At 41.8% G+C, this 26,727-nt stretch overlaps 1 long non-coding RNA gene across 1 annotated transcript in view; it reads right to left on the bottom strand.

The window, feature by feature from the left end:
• Positions 1-26,727, bottom strand: part of LOC124795134 — a 655,622-nt gene that overhangs the window by 110,627 nt on the left and 518,268 nt on the right. Inside the window, exon 2 of the long non-coding RNA XR_007016649.1 lies at positions 22,222-22,270. This is a non-coding gene — a long non-coding RNA (uncharacterized LOC124795134). The remainder of the gene's footprint in view (positions 1-22,221; positions 22,271-26,727) is intronic.

Genomic DNA, 26,727 nt, shown 5'->3' on the forward strand with positions numbered 1-26,727 from the left:
GGGCCAGAAGTCAATTTTCCTGACTATCGCAGAGGATGGATTTGTTGGTCACTGAGACCTCCAGCCTCTAGCGGGTAATGGAGGTTTTCAGGGAAATAGCAGTCAGGTCGGGAAAGAATGCCAGTGTGCTGTTGGGAGGTCTCGTCTGAGATGGTTCTGCTGGCGGCCATTGAACGCACTGGGTGCAACCGTCTGCGAATGGTCGCTTATGTCGCCACCAACGACTCCAGCCGCTTCGGGCATGCACGTGTGCTTTCGACGGTTGGCTAAATTAGTGAAGGCAGCGTGCATAGTATGTGTCGTGCCCAGACTCGATCGCGGTCCTCAGTTTTGGAGTAGAATGGAAGGTCTAAGACAGATGCTCAGACGATTCTGCAACGATTTCGGATGCAAATTTCTCGACCTCCGTTATAAGGCGATTCAGTTGTAGCACCCTCCTTAATTTTTGTTTTTTAGGAATCCCTCGGGGAGAACAAATAAGTACTTTGAAGTTTGCCAGTAACATTGTAATTCCATCAGTGACAGCAGAAGACTTGAAAGATCAGTTCAGCGGAATGGACATTGTCTTAAAAGGAGAATATGAGATGAACGTAACAAAAGCAAAACAAGGATAATTGAATGTAGTCGAATTGAGGCAGGCGAAATTGAGGGAATTAAATTAGGAAACGAGACATTTGAAGCAGTTTATGGGTTTTCCTGGGCAGCAAACACCTGGTGATGCTCAAAGTAGAGAGGATATAAAATGTACACCGGCAATGGCAAGAAAAAGATTTCTAAAGAAGAGAAATTTGTTCACATCGAATGTAGACTTAAATGTTAGGAAGTTCTTTCTGAAGATATTTGTCTGGAGTGTAGCCATATGGAACAGTTAAACATGGACAATATACATTTTAGACAAGAAGAGAATACAAGCTTTTGAAATGTGTTGCTACAAAGAATGCTGACGATTAGGTGGGTAGACCACGTAAGTAATGAGTAGGTACTGTAGAGAACTGGGAAGGCAAGAAATTTATGACTCAACTTGACCAAAAGAAGGGATCAGTTGATAGGATACATTCTGAGACACAAAGGGACCAAAGAGATGTACACAGATTTAGAAGGGTTATTCAGAGATGAAGAGCCTTGCACAGGATATAGTAGAATGAGACTTGGATCAAACAAGTATGCACACAGAAGACCACAACAAGTCGGTATTTCTCGGCCCACTTTGCAAATGGACTACGACTACACCGTCTGAAAATACCCACAGTATTTGCTGTAGTCAAGTCTTACACTAGTCTTTCGTGCAGATTACAGCGTGAATAGAGATCTCCTTCAGTTTCTCTACAGGATGATTCAGCAAGTTCCAGGATCCAGAGGTCCCAGAAAGCCTTTTACGGGACACATCATTTTCTGCTTTTGGGGAGATCACGCCGACATCTTTGTTTCTTTCGAAAGCCGATGCCTTGGAAAATTGAACGCAAAATGTTCATTCCTCTGTACATCAAACTACTCTGTAAAGTAGGATCTATTATCCATTAATTTAGACGCAATGAATAGCAGTGGTTAAGCAGGTAGATACGTTGAACGTCCCTCCCTCCCCCCCCCCCCCCCCCCACCCCCCACCCCTCCGCGCCCTTCGCGCCCTCACAAATGTTGGTAACTGCTCGTCTGGGAAAATCTCACTGGTAATGTTACAGAGGAGTGATTCTTATACTTGAAAGAAATTGTGCTGAAAATAAAGACTGGAACAGATTGCTTCCTCAAATTGTTGCACCGTTAATTGGCAGAGTACCACTGAGCAGCTTTCAGTAATGAGGTCATGACACCTCAGCATGAAAATTGCTGAGGAGATGGTGTTGAATAATTGAAGTTCGTCAATTCAGAGTCGAGAAAATGGCAGCTTTTAACGCGGTTTGTAAAAAAAGTTGAAACAGATGTCAGAATACGGGAACAGTATCTAACGTCGTAGATTACGAAGACTGCTTTGAACAGTACTAAGCTATAAATTCCTTTCTACGTGTTTTGACTAAAGCGTCAAAAGCAGAAGTTGAGAAGCTGTATATCTTCTAGTATGACTAATGTGAAGAAAGCCAAAACACGGTTCAGAGAGGCCGAGACATCGATAAACTCTGCTCTCCTCGTATGCCGACAGATTCTGGCTGTCGCTTCTTTAAACGAGGAGAAACAAAACAAGAACTGACTTTGCTTCCACAAAATCCCACCAAGAGAAGATTCGAATTAATTCATCCAGTGAGAGTTAGGAAAGAACGATCGCTTAAGCAGTAAGGGGTACAGCCAGCAATAGTGGTATGACGTAGTCAGTCGTACTACCGTACAGCTTTAGCACTGCTGGTTATGTACATGATTCGGAAACGAGCACGACTTTTTCCGACAGGAAGTAATGTCTGGAGATTTCTTCAACAGTTCCCAAGCGCTGACGTTCATGCACCTTTATGCGAGGCGAGGGCAGTCGTCAGTGTTCCACGTGGAACAATCGTATGCAGTCGAGTCGCACCGAAAAATATAAACAAGCTGCAGATATTGATGAAATATGAGGGTGGAAGTAGTCATTAGACCCGAAATTAGAGAACGAATCAGTATTGTCATTTATAGTGGGCAGAATCCGTTCGCGGGCAATATATTTACTTTAACAATTATTAAGTCGACCTTTACCTTAAGCAAAGCGATAGATTAATTTGGGAAAGAAATACAGCAGTGACGAACTTCAGGGTGAAAGTAAAAGTGGATTAACAGTTAGCATGAGCATGGTTGAACCTAGCCATCGTTACAAAGAGTGCTGCTTACGAACTCAATGAAATACAAAAATGGTCGACTACTACGGTCGCAGGTTCGAATCCTGCCTCGGGCATGGATGTGTATGATGTCATTAGGTTAGTTAGGTTTAAGTAGTTCTAAGTTCTAGGGGACTGATGACCACAGATGTTAAGTCCCATAGTGCTCAGAGCCATTTGAACCATTTGAACCAAAAATGGTCGTCCTCAGTTGCGTATAACATTACGGTATCGTCATAATTATTACCTTCGGACCGTCTAATCACAGATGAATAAGACGTAACTTTTTACAACACGCTTTTCGCCTTTATTGTTTTCACGGCACCTTCAGAGGCCTGGAATATATTTTTGTTTATCCTATTTAGTTTCTATTTAGGACGTTACATGTATAAGTTATAAACAGTTCTGGCACTTTTATCGTATTCAGGTACTGTTTTTCCGACCACAGCAACTTAATTTCATTTCGTAACCAATTCCTTTCTGTACATAATTATGACTTTTGTGCGACTGTAGAATTGTTTTTAATCTTGAATTAAGTTGTTCCTCTTATATATTTGGTTGAATTTTGTGTGCTGTGTCGCCTCATGGAGCCTCAGATGTGATTTCTTGATCTTCTTGTACGTACTGACAGGGAACGCTCGGCGTAGCTGTGGTAACATCTTCAATTTTTATAGTCCGGTCGTCGTCAGTTACGTATGTCAAGCATTACCTGACAATATGTTCAAGTTCAAAGAAATACGTCGTGGAGTCCATAAAATTCAACCAGACTTGCAAGACGAACAACTTAATTCCAAGTTACATTAATGTAAAGATTAAAAACAGTTCTGCTGTGGCAAAAAAAAATGGTTCAAATGGCTCTGAGCACTATGAGACTTAATATCTATGGTCATCAGTCCCCTAGAACTTAGAACTACTTAAACCTAACTAACCTAAGGACAGCACACAACACCCAGTCATCACGAGGCAGAGAAAATCCCTGACCCCGCCGGGAATCGATCCCGGGAACCCGGGCGTGGGAGCGAGAACGCTACCGCACGACCACGAGCTGCGGACTGCTGTGGCACGAAAGTCGAAATGATATACCCGAAGGTACTGGTAATTAAACGAAATTAAGGTGCTATATCCGGAAAAATAATACCTGAATGTGATAAAAGTGCATTAACTGTTTATAAGCTATATATAAAATTTCATAAACGTAAATTAAATAGTTTTAAGAAAAATATGTACATAATCCAGGCTACTGAAGAGGCCTTGCAAACAGAAAAGGTGAAACGCGTAAGGCACAAAAAGTATAATTATCAATTTACCTTACAAAAATAATGCTTACTGTTTTTCTTTCAAAGCAAGAATTTCACTTAAAACAGATCACTTATATTAGTGACGAAATGAGACGCATTCTACTTTATGTAACACGGGTTTCGTTCGTTGTCAATCATTCCTTATCCATGTCCTTTCGAAGGAAAGAAAACTATTCCAATTAGTAATTTGCAAAAATATAGCTGGCGGGAGATTATATCGTTTACACATCCACCGCAGCTTATTACATATACAGTTAGACTCCTATTACATCTACATATTCATTACACTCCGCAAGTCACCGCAAGTCACCTTGCAATGTGTAGAGGAGGGTATTTTGTGTCCCACTCTCACTTTTCCCTTTTTCTGTTGCAGTCGTGAATAGGTAGCGGGAAGAACGATTACCGGTAGGCCCTCGTGTGATTCTTTTTGTCTGTGTATACCCAATATGTTACATCTGTTTATGTTGAGCGTCAACTGCAACTCCCTGCACCAAGCGTCGATCCTCGGCAGATCTTCCTACATTTTGCTACAATTTTCTAGTGATACCGCTTCTCTGTATACAAAAGCATCATCCGCGGAAAGCCCATGGGATTCCGATGTTATTTAATATGTCAATGATATATACTCATGTTCAGAAAAAAAACAGAACACCTTGAACTACTAGAGATACGACGTTCATATTCACAGGACATATACTTTAGTGTGTTCTGCAGAAATGATTAGCATTTCAGTCACCTCGGTTTAGCAAGTGCCTAGTAAGCACAAGGTCCGCCATGGGCCCTGACAACCTGTTCCATGTGTGATGGCACCGATGCGTATAAGGCGAGAATAACGTCCTGTAGTATAGCCACTGATGCTGCAGTCACCTGGTTCCAGAGTTCATCTGTGGTTGTTGACATTGGGTCACTGTGCTGAACCCATCGTTTCACCATATCCCACACATTTTCGATTGGCAACTGGTGATCTAGCGGGCCAGGGCAAAAGGCTGACATACTGTGACATCAAGAAGGCACATGTTCGTGCTGCAACATGTAATCGTGCGTTGTCTTGCTGAAAAATGGTGTCTGGGGTTTTGTGCAGAAAGAATATGGCTAACGGTCGCAGCATGTCATTCACATAGGTCACACTGATCGCAGTGCCCTGGACACACACCAACCGTAATTTGTGGTTGTACCTAATAGCACCCCACACCATTGGGCCTTGAGGTGGTGCTGTACGCCTTGTGCGAATGCAGTCGCTGTGATGCAGCTCCCCCTGTCTGCGGCGAACCAAAATTCAGCCATCATTTTCAAGCACACAGAACCTGGATTCATCCAAAAACGCTATCTGATGCCATTCCTTTTCCAGTGACGCCGTTCCATACACATTTGCCTTCTAGCATGTTTCTACACATTTGTCAAAAGTAGGCGAAAAAGTGGACGACACGTACGTAACCCACGCTGTACTAAATAGCGACGGACTGTCACACCGTTCCACTGTTGCGCCAGAGCCGAGGAGGACGCAGATCTGTCCTGCAATGCCATTCGGATGAGGTGTTCATCTTCTAGGGGGATGATCTGCGGGGTGCTACCTGAGCCATCTCATTGTGTTCTACACCCTTTCGTTAACCATTCTGCTCACACCTGTTGCACTGCCGAAACACTGCGTCCCACACGAGCAGCTATTTCCTAGATGAATGCATCCCCTTCTCTTATGCCAATAATGCACCCACCATCAAACGCACTGATTCGGCGGTACGGTTCGCGCTTACGTCTGCGGGGCATCCTGCATGGCTTCTCAAGTCGCACTGATCTATTACCACAGCGACAGTGAGAGCAGCAGACACGTTTTATCGGTAGGTAGAGTTGCGCCGTGATCTCGATGTTGACCTTGAACCTCTGGTGGACATGGTGCAAATGCTAACCATTTCTGCAGAACATACATGTCCTGTGAACACGAAGGTCATACATCTAGTAGTACAAGGCATTCTATTTTTTATGAACACGAGTACACATTGTGAAAAGTAATGGACCTATAACACTGCCTTGGACGACGCCCGAAGTCACTTTTATGTATGAAGACTTCTTTCGATTGAAAATGGCATGCTATGTTCTGTTAGCTAGAAACTCTTCGAGACAGTCTCACGACTGATCTGATTTTCCGTAAGCTCGTATGTTGTTCATTAGGCGGAAATGCGGAACTGTATCAAATGGCTTACGGAAGTCCAGGAACACGGCATCAAACTGGGCACTTGTGCTTACTGCTTTCTAGGTCTCGTATACGAACAGGGCGAGCTGGGTTTCACACGATCGTTGTTTCCAAAACCCTGTTGATTCGTACAGACAAGATTTTACATTTAGTTTTATTTTTATTTCCCCAGTGCGATATGGTACACATTCGAAAGAATGTAGTGACGTTACAGAGGAGCCAGCTTGGATTTCCCCTCCGTCCGTTCTCTGTTTTAGCGTGTTATGGAACTTGTTAAATGTTTCCAAGGAAGTATACGTAAGATAAAATCAGGAAGCGATGCGCTGCAGCAGAGATGTTGCTAGATGAGGCAGATGTGACTGTCACTTTTTTTACGTCGGCAAAAAGTCTGTGGAATATCTTGATGAAGAGACGACGCGAAGTTTTCTTAATATGATTGTATTTTGAGTTAATATAAAAGTGAAGTGAAACACAGTGCCTGTCTATTTGTTCGACAAACAGTTCATGTTATTGCATCAAAATAGAATTTTCTTTCATTAAGCGACACGGTCAATAATTAGCGACTTCTATGGCCGCTGTATTCGAGACGACTGTCGCAACAGAAAGAAGAGGTACAGTTTCCCACTGCGAACACTTATTATTAAATTTCCTCGAAAATTTATTTCAGTTATGTTTGATGGTGTCTGTTCGTCAGCCTGCCGTAAAAGCATTCCATTAACTTCAATTTATGACTTCACAGTTAAAAGTCAAAGGCATTTCCAATTCAAAAACTCTAATTCATTATCCAGCCAGCAAGTAGTAAAAAATATAATAGAATACACTGGCAGCGGAACAGAGAGCAGATTCTGCAATCTTCGGATCTTAAGTAAAAGTTATGTAACTGTTAACAGTTATTGTTAAAATACTAATTGTATTCTGTCTTTGTTCCATGTATTCGACGGTGAAGATACAATGAGAAAAGAAGAATGTTGCCAGTAAAAACGGAATAAAATTATGGAAACTTGTAACGCCGGAAATGCATATCCTCCTATTTCCATCTATTGTACTATTCTTTTTTTCCTTGTTTTGTTACCTCAAGATATGACATTTCTGTCTCTTTATATATTGTAATTGCTTTACTGTTTGGATATATTTATATTTATGCACTTATGTCGATGTATAATTGGTTTGTTTCGTAAATATTATTTGTATTTTTACGCTGGGTCTTGCCTAGGGAAAAATGCTATCGAACGATTACATCGATAGGTCGTGTGAAGACTCAAAGTGTGTAGGATCTTTGGTAGTGTTAACTCTGCCGCGTGGAGCGCGGGCGGGGCAGTCGGAGGCTGGCGGGAGTAGCGAGTGGAGCAGGTGTGTTGTGTGACGCTCCCGCGAGTTGCCGCGCTTTCGGGGTTTGGCAGCATGTAATTGCGCTCGACTTGCGATGATAGTTTCTGACATGGTGTCGCGGACGGGAAACATTAACTAGCGCACATCAAGAGCCCGTTTCGTCTGGTGACCGTGTCGAGAGAAGGCGCGCCAACATCCAGCTTCTGCAACAGCGACGGCCGACAATGAGTGACTGTCCCCACCTCCTCGATCGACGGCTCCGAACCTTCAATCAACCAACAAGGAAGACTGGAAGCACGTAAAGTTTTAGAACTGTATGGCAGACCTCAGCTTTTAATCTTGTTCCATTTGCCTCGCAAAATTACAGCAACTTAGCATGAACCTTTGTTGCTCATTGTCCCAATTGCATTGCCAAGCAGGGTCCCTTCCTTTTCCGAAATGAACCCGAGTGTCGTTGAAATTCAAACGCCAGCATTAAAGTAATATAGCTAACTCGTTTTCACTGCTTTAATTTCAAAGTTCCATTATGGCATTAATAGCTGGCTACAATATTCAGATTACACAAGCACGAATTAAGAGTGCGAGCTTTGTTACCGTATTTTAGCTTACCTGTGACTGCAGCTCAGCTTGGTACGTACTAAATTTTACTATTGTTAATTGTTCAGAATCATTTAATTCAAGTTCAAAGTTAAATCTCTTATTTCTAAATTGCGTAGATTCAAGTAGCTTTTGAAATGATTGTTGAGGTAGTCCAAGACTAACTGTACTTTACTGAATTTCGATGTGCTTCAGAAAGAAAGCTCACTATTAACTTCAGTCACTAAATTAACTTTCGATTTTCCGGTTTTATTAATTCTTTTGCTAAATTAAGTCAGGGTGTAGCGAAATTTATTACTTCTGACAAACTTTCAGTTTTCACACTACACGTGTCAACCTTCAGTTGCCACGCTTCTAGTGCTAATTATATGTGTAATAATCTTTCTTTTTCAGTTACTATAGTAATTGTCCTTAGGACTGGCGACCGTGATTTCCCCCAAATCTCAAATATCTAATTACCGCTAGTTAATTGTTAACGTAACGGCCGCACATTTACTTTCTTTATTAACTTTACCCCTTTTCAAAATTAATTTCCACCAGTTTCATTTGCATTTTTCCTTTCATTTAGATGTAACCCTTTCCTCCCTCTTTACCGATAGATTAACTTCGGTGACGATTGCTTTTCCCAAATTTCCATTAGGTACACGCGGTTTAATTTTTCACTGTCATTAAGGTCGGTAAGTGAGGGGGAGGTTACAAACTGAAGAAATTTTTTTTCAGAGGCAGTACCTGAAGTTTGCGGAACGTGAACAGAGGGACGTCAACCAAAGGTAGGATCAAGAATATGCCATTTATAATAGCAGGTAAAAGGAATTTCGCCACAATATCCCGATCCTTAACCTTATTGAAACCTTTTTGCGAGCAAGAATATTTATCGTAGAGCTGAATTTTCACTGCAGTAACAGGCGAGTTTCATATGCGTAACAGTGATAATGAGAAGCCATCTTGTCGCGAACGTTTGAGTGAAATTTTCCACAACTACTGAGTTCATTATTTTTCAATAAATAAATTACAGTGCGTTCTTTTTATTGTTAGTAAAAATGGAATCAAGCGCCTATGAGAAAATTAATATTGATCACGAAAATACTGAATCAGAATCTAATGCATCAGCTAATGAAAATGATAATCTATGCCAACACGATGGCAATGTCACAATCGAAAACGATATACAACTGCAGTGCGTGGACAGAATGTTAGATCAAATGATGTCACGTGAATAACAGCCGATGAGGTTAATTCACAATCCTCAACAAGAAATGTATTTTTTCTAAGTAATTTGGATAGAAACAATGTAACACACATAGTAAATTTTCCGAGCTCGATAGTCAGGCTATAAGCACATTAAGTAATCATCATTCGCAGGAATCAACCGTAGATCAGTACTTACAGAAATCAGAACAAATGAATACTGAGTTACTTACAGACTTGAGTACGAAAATCACAAACGTGTTCAATGGTCTCGGCAGAAAGTCACGACACTTCCGAACGACTTTGAAAATTTGCGTACTAACTTGAACACACAATTGACAGAGACAATCAGTATATTAAGATACAAAATTTACTAATGTGTACAATCAGCTAGACAAAAAACTTTCTAGTGCAAGTGAAGATCAAGGTCAAAGTACACATCATGTGGAAGAACTTGCAACGGCTCAAGGTACTTTTCAAGGCGCACACGAAACCTTAGCTCAAGTGGTAACAACAATTCAAATACACGTATCTGAAATGAAGCCTGCGTGCGGTAAGTTGCCGGATGATGTACAAAAACTCACGCAAGACGAAGAATTTCTGACTTTAGGTCAAACCATTTTGAAAACTGGGTACGACCACATCAATAAGGATGTAAAAAGTTTAAATAAGAGAGCTGAGGCCGGCATCTTTGACAGCGATTCTGCCCTAGCAGAAAAGTGCAGCCGGAAACAAAAACTTACGTTGCCACTGTTGAAGAGATCAAATTCTCGCTAAAATGGGTAGTGATATGAAAGCAATAGAATGTAAGATTCGTTCCGAACTTATCAGTGAAAGAGATATATCGAACGAATCGCCTTCCGCAGCCAACCAAAACAGATTAAGCAGTACTACATAGTAAGTTCCGCAGACACTGCAGTAGCCACGCGAACACTCTTTCGACAAAGTCAGATTTTTACAAAAGCGAAGGAGAACTGTTTGCAAAAAATCAAGCGTATGTGCCAGTGTCACCACACGCAGCATTGCCCCCTCCGAAAAGACGTAGGACGGCGTCGCAGTCTGATGACGCAATGCCTAGCCTATAAGACAGTCATAATAGACGATTGTCTAAAAAAAACACAGTTCCCAGACTTCTCACAAGAATCGAAGAAAACACACACCGTTGCCTTTCTGAGAGCTTTTAGAAATGGTTTACCTCGGCATTGGTCCGAAATCCAAAAGATTCAGTTCGTTATTTGTTTCATACGAGGTGATCCGCGGTGGTGGGCAGCCGAAGAGGCTGATCATTGTCGAACGTATGAAGAATTTGCGCAGGCCTTCCTCCGCAAATAAAGGTCGCAGGGAATTAAGGAAAGACTACGAATGGAAGTTTTTGACCCGAAGCCATTTAACGTAAAAGCGGTTATTTCGAAAGATACTTGAACATGAAGAGGTACTGAAGCAATTCGTTATCACATGTCGACGTTTTTAGAATATTAAAGAGTCGTTTGCCGAATAACAGACAGTGGAAAACTGGACACAGATCAAGGATGAAAACAGGAATAAGTTGTACTGAACTGTGAAAAAAGAAGCAGAATAGAAACGGTGTACGGTCTGAGCTCAAGATGTATAAAATTGAGCGAATAAGAATAGTTAAGGTTGAGGATTGTGTGGTCACGGTGTGTCCCATTTCTTTTTCCACAAAATTATGAACTGTCCGTCCGGTCATTGACGTGTCTGTTCGCTGTTTTCAAATTTTTGATGTGTCGTGGTGTAACGTCGGTTTGCAACAGTGAGGTGTAAGGAAGGGGCCTCCAGACTGTACACACCTCCTATTTGTTCGACACTAGTACCACATGTTATCTCTCTTGCATTCCGTTTTGGAAGTTTTGACTCTTGAATTCCATTGTTGCAACATAGTTCACATCCGTTAACTTGTTGTTTTCACTTCTGTGAGAGATCTATGCGGCATCTCGCCTGCCCTCACTATTCATCACATTTACTTGCGACGGTAATATATTCTTACCACATGACTCATATTCTATAACCAATGTATAGTGTGACAATTGCCAAGACTACAGGAGGATGACAGACACGCCAATGAGCGTACGGAAACTTCATAATTTTGTAAAAAAAGGAAATAAAAGCAAGAGGCGTCTAACACCGTGACCACACAACCACGACCCCGTGGTGCTTGCAATTCGCTCAGTGTTGTACATCTTGAGCTTCGAATGTTCACTGTTTCTATTTCGCTTCTTTTTTCACTGTTCAGTACACCTTGTTCCTGTTTTTATGCTTGATGTGAGTTCAGTTTATGACGGGGCTATCCACAGTGCCATTTTACCACTAAATCTGAGGGGGGTGCGCTGGCAATTTTGCGTTGTCAGAAGGGAGACAAGCACTTGTAGTGCGCATCTCTGCCATTTCGCACAGCTTTTGGCTTTGCGAAACGAGCGCATGCGGCAGTCAACGTTGCTAACCGTACGATCTGGATCGTACATGTCTGATAGTTTAAGATGGTGCACAAAAATAAGACCCACCCTTCGGATCACTCATCTATTATACGATCTTTTGAAATGCTTACCTTTGTTAAGATTTCAGTTTTTATTAGTTTAACGGCCTTGTCGCAGTGGTAACTGCAGTTCCCGTCAGATCACCGAAGTTAAGCGCTGTCTTGGATGGGTGACCTTCCGCTCTGCCGAGCGCTGCTGGCAAGCGGGCTGCACTCAGCCCTTGTGAAGCAAACCGAGGAGCTGCTTGATTGAGAAGTAGCGGCTCCGGCCTCGTAAACTGACAAAACGGCCGGGAGCGCGGTGTGCTGACCACATGCCCCTCCATGTCGCATCAAGTGACGCCTGTGCTATGAGGATGAAACGGCGGCCGGTCGATACCGTTGGGTCTTCATGGCCTATTCGGACGGAGTTTAGTTTCTTTATTTACTTTTTGACAGTTTGTTTCACAAATACGATTTTGACCAGCCTATATGCCAGTCTGCTCAGCGGTGAGATTCCGAACGGCATTACGCTGTAGCTGCATAAGTCAACGTAAGTTATTCCTCCAGTTGAATCCCCTAGGAAATTCACCATATTGACTGCTTTGCTTTCTGCGCAGTGCTCTTACATAAGTGAAAACGATTACGATTAACTAGTTGGCTCACGTGAGGACAGTGACCGATTTAAAAGGTGTTAAATAGAGCAAAATTGTGTCAATGGAAACAGAAAAAAGTGGTTGTTGCCCTAGTACCACCAAGAAATCTACAGCTGGCGTGTTTAAAAGTAAGAGGCGAAAAAAGTATAGAAAAGTCTGAAAAATTAACCCTGAATAAAAAGGTTGGTTGGGCGTTGATGAATCAAACTTTGAAAGGGCTAGATGTAGAATCTGAAAAATTCTAAAAATATTCTAAAAGTGAAAATTATGTCGGAAAAGTGAAGGTGGTGTCATCCAAAAGCTAGACAATTTTGAGTACGTTCCTTAAATAATCAGGCTGAAATTGCAGAAATTAAAATGACAGGATTCGTGGCAAAACACAATCTCCCTTTCAACGTTGCAGATAACCTGGAAAGCGTAGTTAAGTGTTGCCTTTCTGGTTCTAAAATCATCGACGCTATACGTATGTGTCGCACTAAATGTTTCCAGATCGTCAGAAACGTGATAGCACTCAGATATAAGAACGATATTTTGATAAAGACACTAATAAAACTGAAAGTAAATTTTGGAATCTTTGTGAAATTTTAAAGTAGGATGAATATAATAACGCAAAAGAAGGTGCAACAGGTAAAAATCTTTATTCTAATCTAATGCTTTCATTTTCTGAGTACAGTGCTCCTGAAAACAATATTACGAATTGCTTATGATGGTTGTAATTCTATGGTGGAGTCAGGATACTCTATTGCTACTCGGTTAACTGAAAAATATCCTGGACTAATTATTCTCAAATGTATAAGTCACTTATGTGCCAATGAGGCTCTCAAAATTCATAAATTGTTGCATCCATTACAGAACACATGGCTATTTTTGTAGTGAGAATTTTAGAACTGTGGAATGCTCTGCGCCTGTATTTTGATTCTAACTACCTATACGAGAGGCTGCTTGCAGTTTTTAAGACTAAAAGAACTCGTTCAAACAAAGAAAGAGAAAAAACATCCTCTCTTATACATCTTATGTCAAAATTGCCAAGGATAGTCTCTATAGAAGACGATAAGCATCCACAACAAATCAATGACTGGAGGAAACTTCGTACTGTTAAAATAGACGAAAATATTAAGAACTCTTCAGAAGTGGACTATTTTGGGGGAACATAGTCAACATAAAAACTGTTATTTGGCGAGAAAGAATTCACAACCCTAACAAAGTTTGTGCTCTTACGTTTATCCCTTCCACATTCAAATACTGACAGCGAAAGAGTGAGTTTTTAATAAGATGAATCTTATGAAAGTGAAAAAGAGGAATAGGCTCATTAGGGTCGTTACTTCCACAGTGAATGAATGTTTGCTTGCCAGCCAGTGTGTGAGGAGCAACAGCTCACTCAAAAATTTTGTTTCTTCTGAAAACAGGCTCAGTAGCATGAAGAAAACGCAATTACATTCGCAGCCATCCACTTTCAGTTCCTCTGTTCCTGACCCTCCAGAGAAGGAATATGGTGATGATGATGATGATGATGATGATGATGACGATGCATTCCATTTTTAAATTTTCTTCCAAGGTAACAAATAACAAAGTAATTTTTATATACTTTTATGAAATGTACTTAATTTTTACACATTGTTTCCTAATAAAAAAAATTTAAAATCAATAACATTAAGATGTGGAGACGTTGACGTGAAATAATCGGACCCGTCCGTTTTTACGTGGTTCCAGTATAGAGCCCCGATAGAGGTCGGCCACGATTTCTTCACAATGCATTGCAACAATCATAACAGCGCTCTAATTCATTTACTCTTGACGACGATCATGTAAGTGAGAAAAAGTTTAAAAAAGAATTCAAATTATACTTCAAGTCTGTTGGAAGTCACTAAGTGATCTCATTACGAAATACTGGGAAATTTCAGGTTAGGTAATATGCGCTTCATTTTAAGCAGAACCGCGTTTTTGACGCGTGTCATTATTTCTGACGTCATATCTCCTGAGCTGTTTGCTGCACGGCGGTATTATGTTGCACCTGAATTCAGTGGTATACGTGGATACTGTATGCAAAACGTGTTGCTAATGGCATTAGTAGTAAAGAAATGATAAATTAAAACGTCACGCCTTATGTTGAAGTTTTACTCACGCTAATGTAAGCGGAAACTAGTTTTTGACACGTCTAAGTGTCTATCACTGTGTGCCGTACAATGATATAATTTTGCAGATACATTCAATGATATACATTATGTGATCAAAAGTATCTGGACACCCCAAGAAGCATACCTTGTTCATATTAGGTAGCAGAATGGGGCGCTCCGCGGAACTCACGGACTTCGAACGTGCTCAGGCGATTGGGTGTCACTTATGTCATACGTCTGTACGCGAGATTTCCACTCTCCTAAACATGTCTAGGTCCTCTGTTTCCGATGTGATAGTGAAGTGGAAACGTGAAGGGACACGTACAGCACAAAAGCGCACAGGCCGACCTCGACTGTTGACTGACAGAGAGCGCCGACATCTAAAAAATGTCCAAATGTGTGTGAAATCTTACGGAACTTAACTGCTAAGGTCATCAGTTCCTAAGCTTACACACTACTTAACCCAAATTATCCTAAGGACAAACACACACACCCATGCCCGAGGGAGGACTCGAACCTCCGCCGGGACCAGCCGCACAGTCCACGACTGCAGCGCCCTAGACCGCTCGGCTAATCCCGCGCCGCCGACATCTGAAGAGAGTCGTAATGTGTAATGGGCAGACATCTATCCAGACCATCACACAGGAATTACAAACTTCATCAGGTTCCATTGCAAGTCCTATGACAGTTAGGCCGGAGGTGAGAAAACTTGAATTTCATGGTCGAGCGGCTGCTCATAAGCCACACATCGCGCCGGTAAATGCAAACGATGCCTCGCTTGGTGTAAGGACCGTAAACATTGGACGGTTGAACAGTGGAAAAACGTCGTGTGGAGTGACGAATCACGGTACACAATGCGGCGATCCGATTGCAGGGTGTGGGTAGGACTAATGCCCGGTGAACATCATCTGCTAGTGTGTGTAGTACCAACAGTAAAATGCGGAGACGGTGGTATTATGGTGTGCTCGTGTTTTTCATGAAGGGGGCTAGCACCCCTTGTTGTTTTGCGTGGCACTATCACAGCACAGGCCTACATTGATGTTTTAAGCACCTTCTTGCTTCCCACTGTTGAAGAGGAATTCGGGGATGGCGATTGCATCTTTCAATACGATCGAGCACCTGTTCATAATGCACGGCCTGTGGCGGAGTCGTTACACGACAATAACATCCCTGTAATAGACTGGCCCGCACAGAGACCTGACTTGAATCCTATAGAACACCTTTGGAACGTTTTGGACCGTCGACTTCGTGCCAGGCCTCACCGGCCGACATCGATACCCCTCCTCAGTGCAGTTCTCCGTAAAGAATGGACTGCCATTCCCCAAGAAAACTTCCAACATCTGATTGAACGAATAGCTGAGAGAGTGGAAGCTGTCATCAAGGCTAAGGGTGGGCCAACACCATACTGAATTTCAGCATTACCGATGGAGGGCGCCACGAACTTTTAAGTCATTTGCAGCCAGGCGTCCGAATGCTTTTGATCACAGAGTGTATGTAGATCCTGTTTGCACAGTGTGTTGCGAACAGCATTAGCAGTAAAGAAGCAAAAAATTAAAACGTTATGGCAAATGCTGAAGTTTGACCACATGAACAGCGAAAATGTTCTAAGCGATAAACTTTTTTCCCTCCATCATCGTATGTGGGCTGTCAGCAAGAAAAAGTTTCGTTAAGGTTCGAACTTATACGTGAAGTTTGGTGGAAGTCGCTAAGTGTTATCATTTTCGAGTAGCGGATGAACAAAACTGGAATATTTGAGCGCCATCAGATGCAAGGCAAATGCTTAGCTTTAATTGTACAATAATACTTGTCTTACCGTGTTAAACTTGAATTACTTTTAATGAGAAAATTGAGATAGCATGTTAAATTCCTAAATTCAGTGAATAATTACGCGAAATATTGAAAATGAACATTTTGTTTCCCCTGGAAGCCGTTACACAGGTCACCTGCAGTAAAAAGTCCAGGACAGGGTCCCTACGGATTTTATATTGTAGATTATACATGTGTACGATCGCTCAACGAATTGCACGATAATTTCAATCCAATTATGCGATCCAGTTAGGTGAAAGGTTGGCAACGCTAGAGGCAGTCGACTGTGAGACATCAGCGCGAGCGTATTCTTATTCGAAGTAACTATCAAGCAGTAGTCCATTGATTGACGCTGAAATTCTCCGCATTCGTGAAGAATCGGAAGAAGAGTAATATTTCTGATGGTGAGGTCACGGATGAAGATCCAACTTCCGCAGAATCAGGATCAGGTAAGATAATTGCAGCAATTTTTTTATATTTTTCTCACAGGGTGTTTCCGTAAGAGCGTGCAAAAATGTAACAGGACATAGAGAATGATTCACTGAACAATTTTAGGTAGGGAACCTGGGGTCGTAGAAGCCAACTTAGGGAGAAATGGAAGTAAACTTGTCTATAACTTTATCATTACTGTTTTCTAGCTTATTTACAAGTAACATGCGTACAAGTTAAAGCGTACTGTGCTGTTTATTTACATGTAAATTCTTTATTTCCTGCAAGGAAACAAGGAGGATGAGTCTGCTTAGTAGGAAGTCATGTTCCAAGTTTTGTTTACTTTACTTGACCATCTGTTGTATCGTATATACATTGTCCACATGACCGAATGTGCTATGAATTAACGACTGACCCATTCATTACTTAGCGCTATTCTGTGACGTACAGTACGATACGATGGAGCAGTACCGTGACAGTTTCGTAGAACTCACTGACGTGCACCTTGTGTATGGGGAAGTACATAGCAATGCTTTCCCTGCTGAGATACTGTACAGGGAAAGATTTCCTAACAGGCATCATCCGGCACGACGAGTGTTTATTTCTCTCTATCGACGTATGCGAGAGATTGGTTCACCGGAATGCAGAAAAGAGGGACCTGGCAACATGAGGACCACTCGCACACCCGATTTTGAAGAGGAGGTGCCGGAACGTGTTGCAGCGGACCCCACTACAAGTACTCGTAGTATTGCACGTGAAACGGGCGCTGCACATACTAGCGTGTGGCGAGTACTCCACGAACAACAATTACATCCATATCACCCACGACCAGTCTGTGCAATGCTTGTGACTGACTTTGCACCAAGGGTCGCATTGTGTGAGTGGTTGCTCCAGCAATGGATTGATAGACCAGATTTCCTCCAAATCGTGCTGTTTACTGACGTGGCCTCATTTGACAGTGATGGTATTCCAACAGTAAGAATAGCCGTATGTGGTATGAGAAAAACCCTAAAGCTGTAGTAGAGTCACACCCCTAAGTACGTTTTGCTATGAATATCTGGGCCGGCATTGTGGGCAACAGTCACGTTGGCCCATATCTTCTACCTGGCCGTCTGAATGGCCACATGTACTTGAGGTTCGAGCAAAGAGTTCTGCCTAAGTTGTTGGAGAACGTACTATTGGCTGTTCGTGAGACGATGTGGACACTACATGAAGGTGCGCCGCCTCACCTGTGAATGTCCGCAACCATCTCAATGCTGTATTTCCTGGTCGCTGGATTGGAAGGGGAGGTCCTATTCCATGGCCTGCAATGTCGCCTGACCTGGATCCCTTTGATTAGCCGGCCGGGGTGGCCGAGCGGTTCTAGGCGCTACAGTCTGAAACCGCGCTAGCGCTACGGTCGCAGGTTCGAATCCTGCCTCGGACATGGATGTGTGTGGTGTCCTTAGGTTAGTTAGGTTTAAGTAGTTCTAAGTTCTAGGGGACTGATGATCTCAGACCTTAAGTGCCATAGTGCTCAGGGCCATTTGAACCATTTGATCCCTTTGATTATTTCTTATGGGGATATCTAAACGTCACTTGTGAATGAGACCCCCCAGTGGATACGGAGATGAACTCAGTTGCCAGAATTGCAGCTGCCTGTGATGTGATTCGGAACAAGCCAGGGTGCGTCAGAATCTTGCTCTGAGGTTGATGGCCGTCAGTTTCAGCACATTTTGTAAGACACAGCACAAATATACGTTCATTTCTTCGATGATGGTATTTGCAGTTAACTGTAACGAATATGAATAAAAAAAGTGCACAGTGATGTGATTTTATTCTTATTATTTACTTAAATTTGCTTCTACGATGCCAGGTTGTCTACCTCATATTCTTCGGTGGAGCATCCTCTACGTTCTGTTAAATTTGCACGCTCTTACGGAAACATCCTGTATACTTCCTACACACGTTCTCAGATCAGATAATTTATTGTGATGTTTCTTTTTCTTATTTCTTCACACTTCCGCTAAATTCATTCATATTCGTTCAACATATACATATTATTTCAGAATCGAGCAAAGACAGTTAAGGTACGATGCCATTTGCTGCTGCAGGGCCCTTAGAATCTCTGAAGCGTTCGCAGACATCAAGTAGAAGTGGGAGAAAACGTGCAAGGTGGTCACGATCTCTTTATATAACATAAACTCTGCCGTTTGTATACATAAATAGTCTATAACCTGCAAAGACAGTTTTTTTTCCCTACCAGAAATCAGCTCCTTTAATTTTGATTGTGGTGATGAAGTGCTACATAGCAGGTCACCGTAACTGACATGTTTTTGAAATGAAAATAACAAGCTGTATTCCTGTCTAAGAAAAATATATTTATGATTATTCCTGAATCTGCACCAAAGGGACGAAGTACTGTAAAAGTGGCCGGTACTGAATGAAGGAGACTGAAGAATTGAGCCGACTCTGGGGTAAGCAGATTGCACATATGGCTGGCACTCAAAGTGTTAATTAGAGAAAAAAATCATGTCATTTTTGTCTCTCATCGTTTATGCATTTTCTTTTACCAGTATCCGTAAAATAATCCTATGCATGTGCACAGACCGAGTTACTATATTCCCTTAGTGACAATCACCGAGAGTTGGCCCACTGGTTAAGGCACTGTACTCGCATTCTGTGATAGCGGTGCTCGGTTTCCGCCCAGCCACCCAGATACCGGAATTCAGTGGTATCTCTATAATGATTGCGGAATACGGCAGGGTGGTTCCTTTGGAAAGGACGCTGCTTATTTTGTTACCTTTCCATATCCAGTCAGAGATTTTGAAGTGAAAGCCGATGGACTGTCAAATACTAGTTTTCCGACACTTTTTTCCTTTTCAGTAACTAAAGTCATATAATGCAGAGCAATTGCAAGAGAAGGAAATGAAAATATTATAGCCTTGTCAGAGATTGGCCATGGTGCACTATTCTCACGATAATTCAATACAAAACAAGGCAGATAACTGTATCCCATTCATACGTCACTGTTACAGGTAGAACGATAGAAATATCGAATTTATACCTCTTTTCTCCGCATATGATGTGTCGATAGATAGCGATGATAAAAAATGTGTACAGCAAAAACTGAATAACATGAAGTCTATATCCAAACATATTTATCTCAAGATAAGTGGAGTATAAGCAGTTTAGTCATCAGAGCATCAGTAAAAGAAATGCTTTAGATGAAATAAAGCGGAAGCAGTTGTACCAAATACGATATCCTGGCTGTATGACAGCGACAGACAGACGTTCACCAGCAGAAAATTATTGGCAGAACACAGATTTATACACTACTGGCCATTAAAATTGCTACACCACAAAGATGACGTGCTACAGACGTGAAATTTAACTGACAGGAAGAAGATGCTGTGATATGCAAATGATTAGCTTTTCAGAGCATTCACACAAGGTTGGCGCCTGTGGCGACACCTACAACGTGCTGACATGAGGAAAGTTTCCAACCGATTTCTCATACACAAACAGCAGTTGACCGGCGTTGCCTGGTGAAACGTTGTAGTGATGCCTCGTGTAAGGAGGAGAAATCTGTACCATCACGTTTCCGACTTTGATAAAGGTCGGATTGTAGCCTATCGTGATTGCGGTTTATCGTATCGCGACATTGCTGCTCGCGTTGGTCGAGATCCAATGACTGTTAGCAGACTATGGAATTGGTGGGTTCAGGGGGGTAATACGGAACGCCGTGCTGGGTCCTAACGGCCTCGTATCAATAGCAGTCGAGATGACAGGCATCTTATCCGCATGGCTGTAATGGATCGTGCAGTCACGTCTCGATCCCTGAGTCAACAGATGGGGACGTTTGCAAGACAACAACCATCTGCACGAACAGTTCGACGACGTTTGCAGCAGCATGGACTATAAGCTCGGAGATCATGGCTGCGGTTACCCTTGACGCTGCATCACAGACAGGAGCGCCTGCGATGGTGTACTCAACGACGAACCTGGGTACACGAATGGGAAAACGTCATTTTTCGGATGAATCCAAGTTCTGTTTACAGCATCATGATGGCCACGTCCGTATTTGACGATATCGCGGTGAACGCACATTGGAAGCGTGTATTCGTCATCGCCATACTGGCGTATCACCCTGCGTGATGGTATGGGGTGCCATTGGTTACACATCTCGGTCACCTCTCGTTCGTATTGACGGCACTTTGAACAGTGGACGTTACATTTCAGATGTGTTGCGACCCGTGGCTCTACCCTTCATTCGATCACTGCGAAACCCACATGTTGCAGGTCCTTTACGGTCCTTTCTGGATACAGAAAATGTTCGACTGCTGCCCTGGCCAGCACATTCTCTAGATCTATCACCAATTGAAAACGTCTGATCAATGGTGGCCGAGCAACTGGCTCGTCACAATACGCCAGTCACTAATCTTGATGAACTGTGGTATCGTGTTGAAGCTGCATGGGCAGCTGTACATGTACACGTCATCCAAGCTCTGTTTGACTCAATGCCGAATCGTATCAAGGCCGTTATTACGGCCAGAAGTGGTTGTTCTGTGTACTGATTTCTCAGGATCTATGCACCCAAATTGCGTGAAAATGTAATCACATGTCAGTTCTAGTATAATATATTCGTCCAATGAATACCCGTTTGTCATCGTATTTCTTCTAGGTGTAGCAGTTTTAATGGCAAGTAGTGTAGTAACATAAGCAAATGCGTTTGGGATAAACGCGTTCCTTTGAAATGCATGCTCTAGAACACTGTTTTGTTCCATGTATCAGATTCATGACTACGCAAACAATCGATAAGGATATAATTGTTCTACAAGGAAAGTCAGTATTGCTCTTAAGAAACGTGTAGTGAAGGGAGTTATATCACCAACTTCAAATGAAGCAGTCTGGTTTTGATTTGTGCTAAACCTCGATTAAGAAGGTATGGTAATTTAAAGTAACTAGTCTAAACAAAGAACCGAATGGGTCGTTTTCAATGGGCAAGATTAAGAAGGAAAAAGATTAAAACCGTTGTAGGCCAAATAGAAAAAATAATCATGGAGCCATGCATAAATGTGCCAAAAGTTAAGCAATTAAAAGTAAAAAAGAAGTACGTATGAGATTGAATACAAGTAGAATGCAAAAGGTTTAATGGATTTTTTAAGGTAGCAAAAAGTATGACAATCAAGAGCGGAACTATGCGAGAAAGATCTGTCGAGCGTGCTTTTAAAGACAATTACGGAATGAAAGTAGTAACATGAGCAAATAGATAAACTAAAGAACGCCTGTCAAGAAAGTGGGAGGGCCAAACACAGAGTACGAAAGTGTATCTTTTCAGGAAGACGATGTTATGGTTAAATAAGATGAATGAGAAGGCACTGCCAACTAACCTGCGGTTTCAGGCCACAGCGATGATGATGAGGACGATGACGTTTCATTCTGTAACAAACAACAAACACCTCTAGTTGAAATTACGATAAAACCATGATGTACAGGAATTATTTTGTAAATATTTCCACGTTAAAAGCTAATATAGAATATACGCGGTCTTTGTTGGCACCAGGACTTTTGTAGCAAGTCTTAAGTCGGCAAAAATAAAATTACAACTCTTATATTAATAATTACCCACTACGAAGGGTAACACTATCGTTAGTAATAGAATAGCTGCTTATAGCCATCACAGCAAATCTCTCAAATAATTATTTGCTTTAGATGTGATAGTACTTGGTATTGCTCTTCTTGCATATCCGATCTCAACTGACAAATAAAACAGTAATGGTTATCAGGTGCAAGTATGTTCAGGTTGACAGCGCTGCTATGAATGTTTACACACTTAGTCTACCCAACTGCATGGCATATAGCACTTTCAGTGGCGTATGTCCCTGTAGCAGCCTATGCACTTCAGGGACTTACCCGCGGGCTGTTGTCTGGTGGCAAGGCAACCAGCGAACTGACGCCAGATCTATACCTCTGTGTGCTTAAACTGAGCAGACTGAGTCCTGACCTCAAATTATTGGTCATTGGACCCAACCGTTACTGACCGTCACGTGTTACCTACAACATACTGATACCTCGAGACAGGGGTATCGTCAGGTATGCGCCAGGGATGTGTGATAGGACCACTCCTATTTTCTGTGCACATAAACGATCTGACGGACAAGGATAGCAGTAATCTGTGAGTGGTTGCTTGTAATGCTGTGGTGAACGGAAAGACGTCGTCGGTGGATGACTTCAAGAGAATACAAGATCATTTGGGCAAAATTTCTCGTATGAGTGATGAATGGCAGCCGGTTCTAAATGTAGAAAAATTTACTTGAATAGGGAAAAAATCCCACAATGATCAAATACGGCATTAGCAATGTAGTACTTGACACAGTCAAGTCGCGTAAATATCCAGGCGTAATACAGCAAAGCGAAATGAAATGGAACGAGCATGTAAGGATTGAAGTGGGAAAGACGAATGGTCGACTACGGTTTAAAGGTAGACTTTCTGGAAGGTGTGGTCCATTTGTAAAGGAGACCACATATGAGACACTAGTGCGGCCCATTCTTGAGTACTGCACGATTGAATTTTGGCAATTATTTTTTTAACCTCCCCGTTATATTATCTGATTCTTATTTACCTATTATGTGACCGTTGGCAATATGCACTTGTCCCAAACTATTGTTCGCTCATCACATAATTGCCGTCTTCATTATTGTTGACTGTTACACTTGGTTCAAAAATGGTTCAAATGGCTCTGAGCACTATGCGACTTAACTTCTCAGGTCATCAGTCGCCTAGAACTTAGAATTAATTAAACCTAACTAATCTAAGTACATCACACACATCCGTGCCCGAGGCAGGATTCGAACCTGCGACCGTAGCGTGTTACACTTGATTATTTTGTTGTTTGTGTAGGCGACTGATGGAGATGTAACGTAACATCGAAACCAGTAGCTTAATAAAGAGTTCAAAAGTTGTACTTTTATTTATTTTAGATTTGTGACCATCAACAGACATCTCCTATCTACCGTCACTGAAGTTCGTACATCGCTATCACAGAATTCTTTTATTCAGATAGAACTCTACTGAATCAAGCAAATTACATATGTTTCCTTGTAAAAATTTTGTTTCTGCGCCAAGCATCACGTTGATAACGAATAAACGTATTTGAAGAATCACATCGTTTCCACCAGAATATTATTTGTAAGTATACCTGTGTGAACCGCTTCTAGCTAGTTTTGAAAGACTCTCATTCTCAAGGACATTTACAAACATAATAGGCCAGTAGAATTAAATGGAAGTTAAAATGTAAAATTTTTACGATTACGGAAGATGTAGTTTTCCCTAAAAGAAAAGTCCTCGTAATTTATAACACATTCGGATGCCATGCACAGTTACCAATAGGATGATTGTCAATGTAAGTGACTTAATATATACGAATAATATGCATGGGGTAATAGTATGTGCGAAAAAAACAGTAATAGTAAACTTCAAAAAAATCGCCATGGACATCGGAATAAAAACCTCCGAAAATCTATCCACAAATTACTCATAAAGACAGCTGTTTGCACTTGCAACATATCTTTCCAGCGTGCGGGAAAATTTGGAATTGTCTTTCAAAGTGTGTACAGTCAGAGATTTTAGGTTATTGTCCACATACAGTCTCACAGTACATATTTCGTGGTACATTTATAAGCATACTTAAGATGTAGTAACGTACCTCATTAATATTGTCACGAATGCAGTGCGCGTAACGCTGTTTCAAACTCGACCACCCGCAGTTGTTTTTTGTATTTATCATTTCTGAAAGGGTTTTGGAATAGTAGTGCGCGTAACGCTGTTTCAAACTCGACCACCCGCAGTTGTTATTTTGTATTTATCATTTCTGAAAGGGTTTTGGAATTTCTCATGTATGCTGCGTTTGTATATTCTGGAATTTTCGATGTCTGTATAAATAACTGCACTCTCTGACCAGTAGTTCACTTCTGTTTTGGCTGTTATGTTTGTGTTCATAAAAAGCATGCTTTCAACTAAGTTCTGTGTTTCATTTACGATCCTTCTTTCGAATTTGGACTTTTCTTGTCACAGCCAAACAAATAAATCAGGTTCACATACATACACCGGTGAAAAAACTACACATGTGGCAAACTGCAAACAGCTCTGTGCACGTGATTTGTGGGTTCCTATGGCTAGATTTGTCTTTCCATTGTTCATAGTTATGTGTGTTTTCCTACTGTCTATTATTACTGTTGTTCTTGCACCTACTTTTACTCCCTGCATTTTTTATTTTAGGTCGTGCACATTGATAATGATGATATGCAAAATTATGCATGGTATGCGACTTCCATGTTTTACCACTTACGAGAATGATGTATATACATCTGTTGTAAGTAACCACACTGTTTTAAAGAAAACGTTATATCCAGTACAGTTGTAGAATCTTTTCTATTTTGACTTCCATTTAGTTTTGATGCGTTGTCATGTTTGTAAATGCAGGTGACAATGGGCGAAGGTTGAATTTAGCTAGCAGTGATTAATAAAGTATTGTTTTAAATTAACAATCTAGTAGGCTAGGAAGCCCACCTAGAAGAAGTCAAGTAAAGGTGCAGTATCGCTTGTTCACTAATGATAAAGTAACCGCACAAGATAATTTTCAAAGCGCTGCCTTTGCATGCGAAGCACTTGGGTTTTCATTAATGGCACTTGAAAATTGTTTTAAGTCGTTCAAAAATCTACTTGCTTAACGCTCCAGTGCATGAAAGCTGCTTCCGGGGGAAATAAAAATCTCTGCACCGAGTTTTAAATGGCCAAAGATGTTCTCCTATTTTAGTATTATTTGTTTAAGTAGCAACTATAACTTCTCTTATAGCAGCTGGTAGTCCTCATTTACGCTATTTCAAATTTAGTAGTAAATTATGTCAGACCATTTGTGGTGTTAAAATACTCGCTCTTAGTGATGGGATTGTCATTTAGGTAAAGTTATGAAAAATATTTTCTGGAAAGTTCGTCCACCTTCACTAAGAGACAGCACATCTAATTTATTTACTAAAATAAAATGGATCGCTAATTACTCAGTGAAAACTCATCCGCATGGTTTTAATATTTCCAAGAACGGCTTAGAGTGTTTTTCCAGTACAGATTTCCCAGCGTAGACCACTATTATTACATAAGCCTGGTGCATATACACTCCTGGAAATTGAAATAAGAACACCGTGAATTCATTGTCCCAGGAAGGGGAAACTTTATTGACACATTCCTGGGGTCATATACATCACATGATCACACTGACAGAACCACAGGCACATATCAACAGGCAATAGAGCATGCACAATGTCGGCACTAGTACAGTGTATATCCACCTTTCGCAGCAATGCAGGCTGCTATTCTCCCATGGAGACGATCGTAAAGATGCTGGATGTAGTCCTGTGGAACGGCTTGCCATGCCATTTCCATCTGGCGCCTCAGTTGGACCAGCGTTCGTGCTGGACGTCCAGACCGCATAAGACGACGCTTCATCCAGTCCCAAACATGCTCAATGGGGGACAGATCCGGAGATCTTGCTGGCCAGGGTAGTTGACTTACACCTTCCAGAGCACGTTGGGTGGCACGGGATACATGCGGACGTGCATTGTCCTGTTGGAACAGTAAGTTCCCTTGCCGGTCTAGGAATGGTAGAACGATGGGTTCGATGACGGTTTGGATGTACCGTGCACTATTCAGTGTCCCCTCGACGATCACCAGTGGTGTACGGCCAGTGTAGGAGATCGCTCCCCACACCATGATGCTGGGTGTTGGCCCTGTGTGCCTCGGTCGTATGCAGTCCTGATTGTGGCGCTCACCTGCACGGCGCCAAACACGCATACGACCATCATTGGCACCAAGGCAGAAGCGACTCTCATCGCTGAAGACG

This window comes from Schistocerca piceifrons, chromosome 4, assembly GCF_021461385.2.
Source record: "Schistocerca piceifrons isolate TAMUIC-IGC-003096 chromosome 4, iqSchPice1.1, whole genome shotgun sequence".
Taxonomy (NCBI): Eukaryota; Metazoa; Arthropoda; class Insecta; order Orthoptera; family Acrididae; genus Schistocerca; species Schistocerca piceifrons.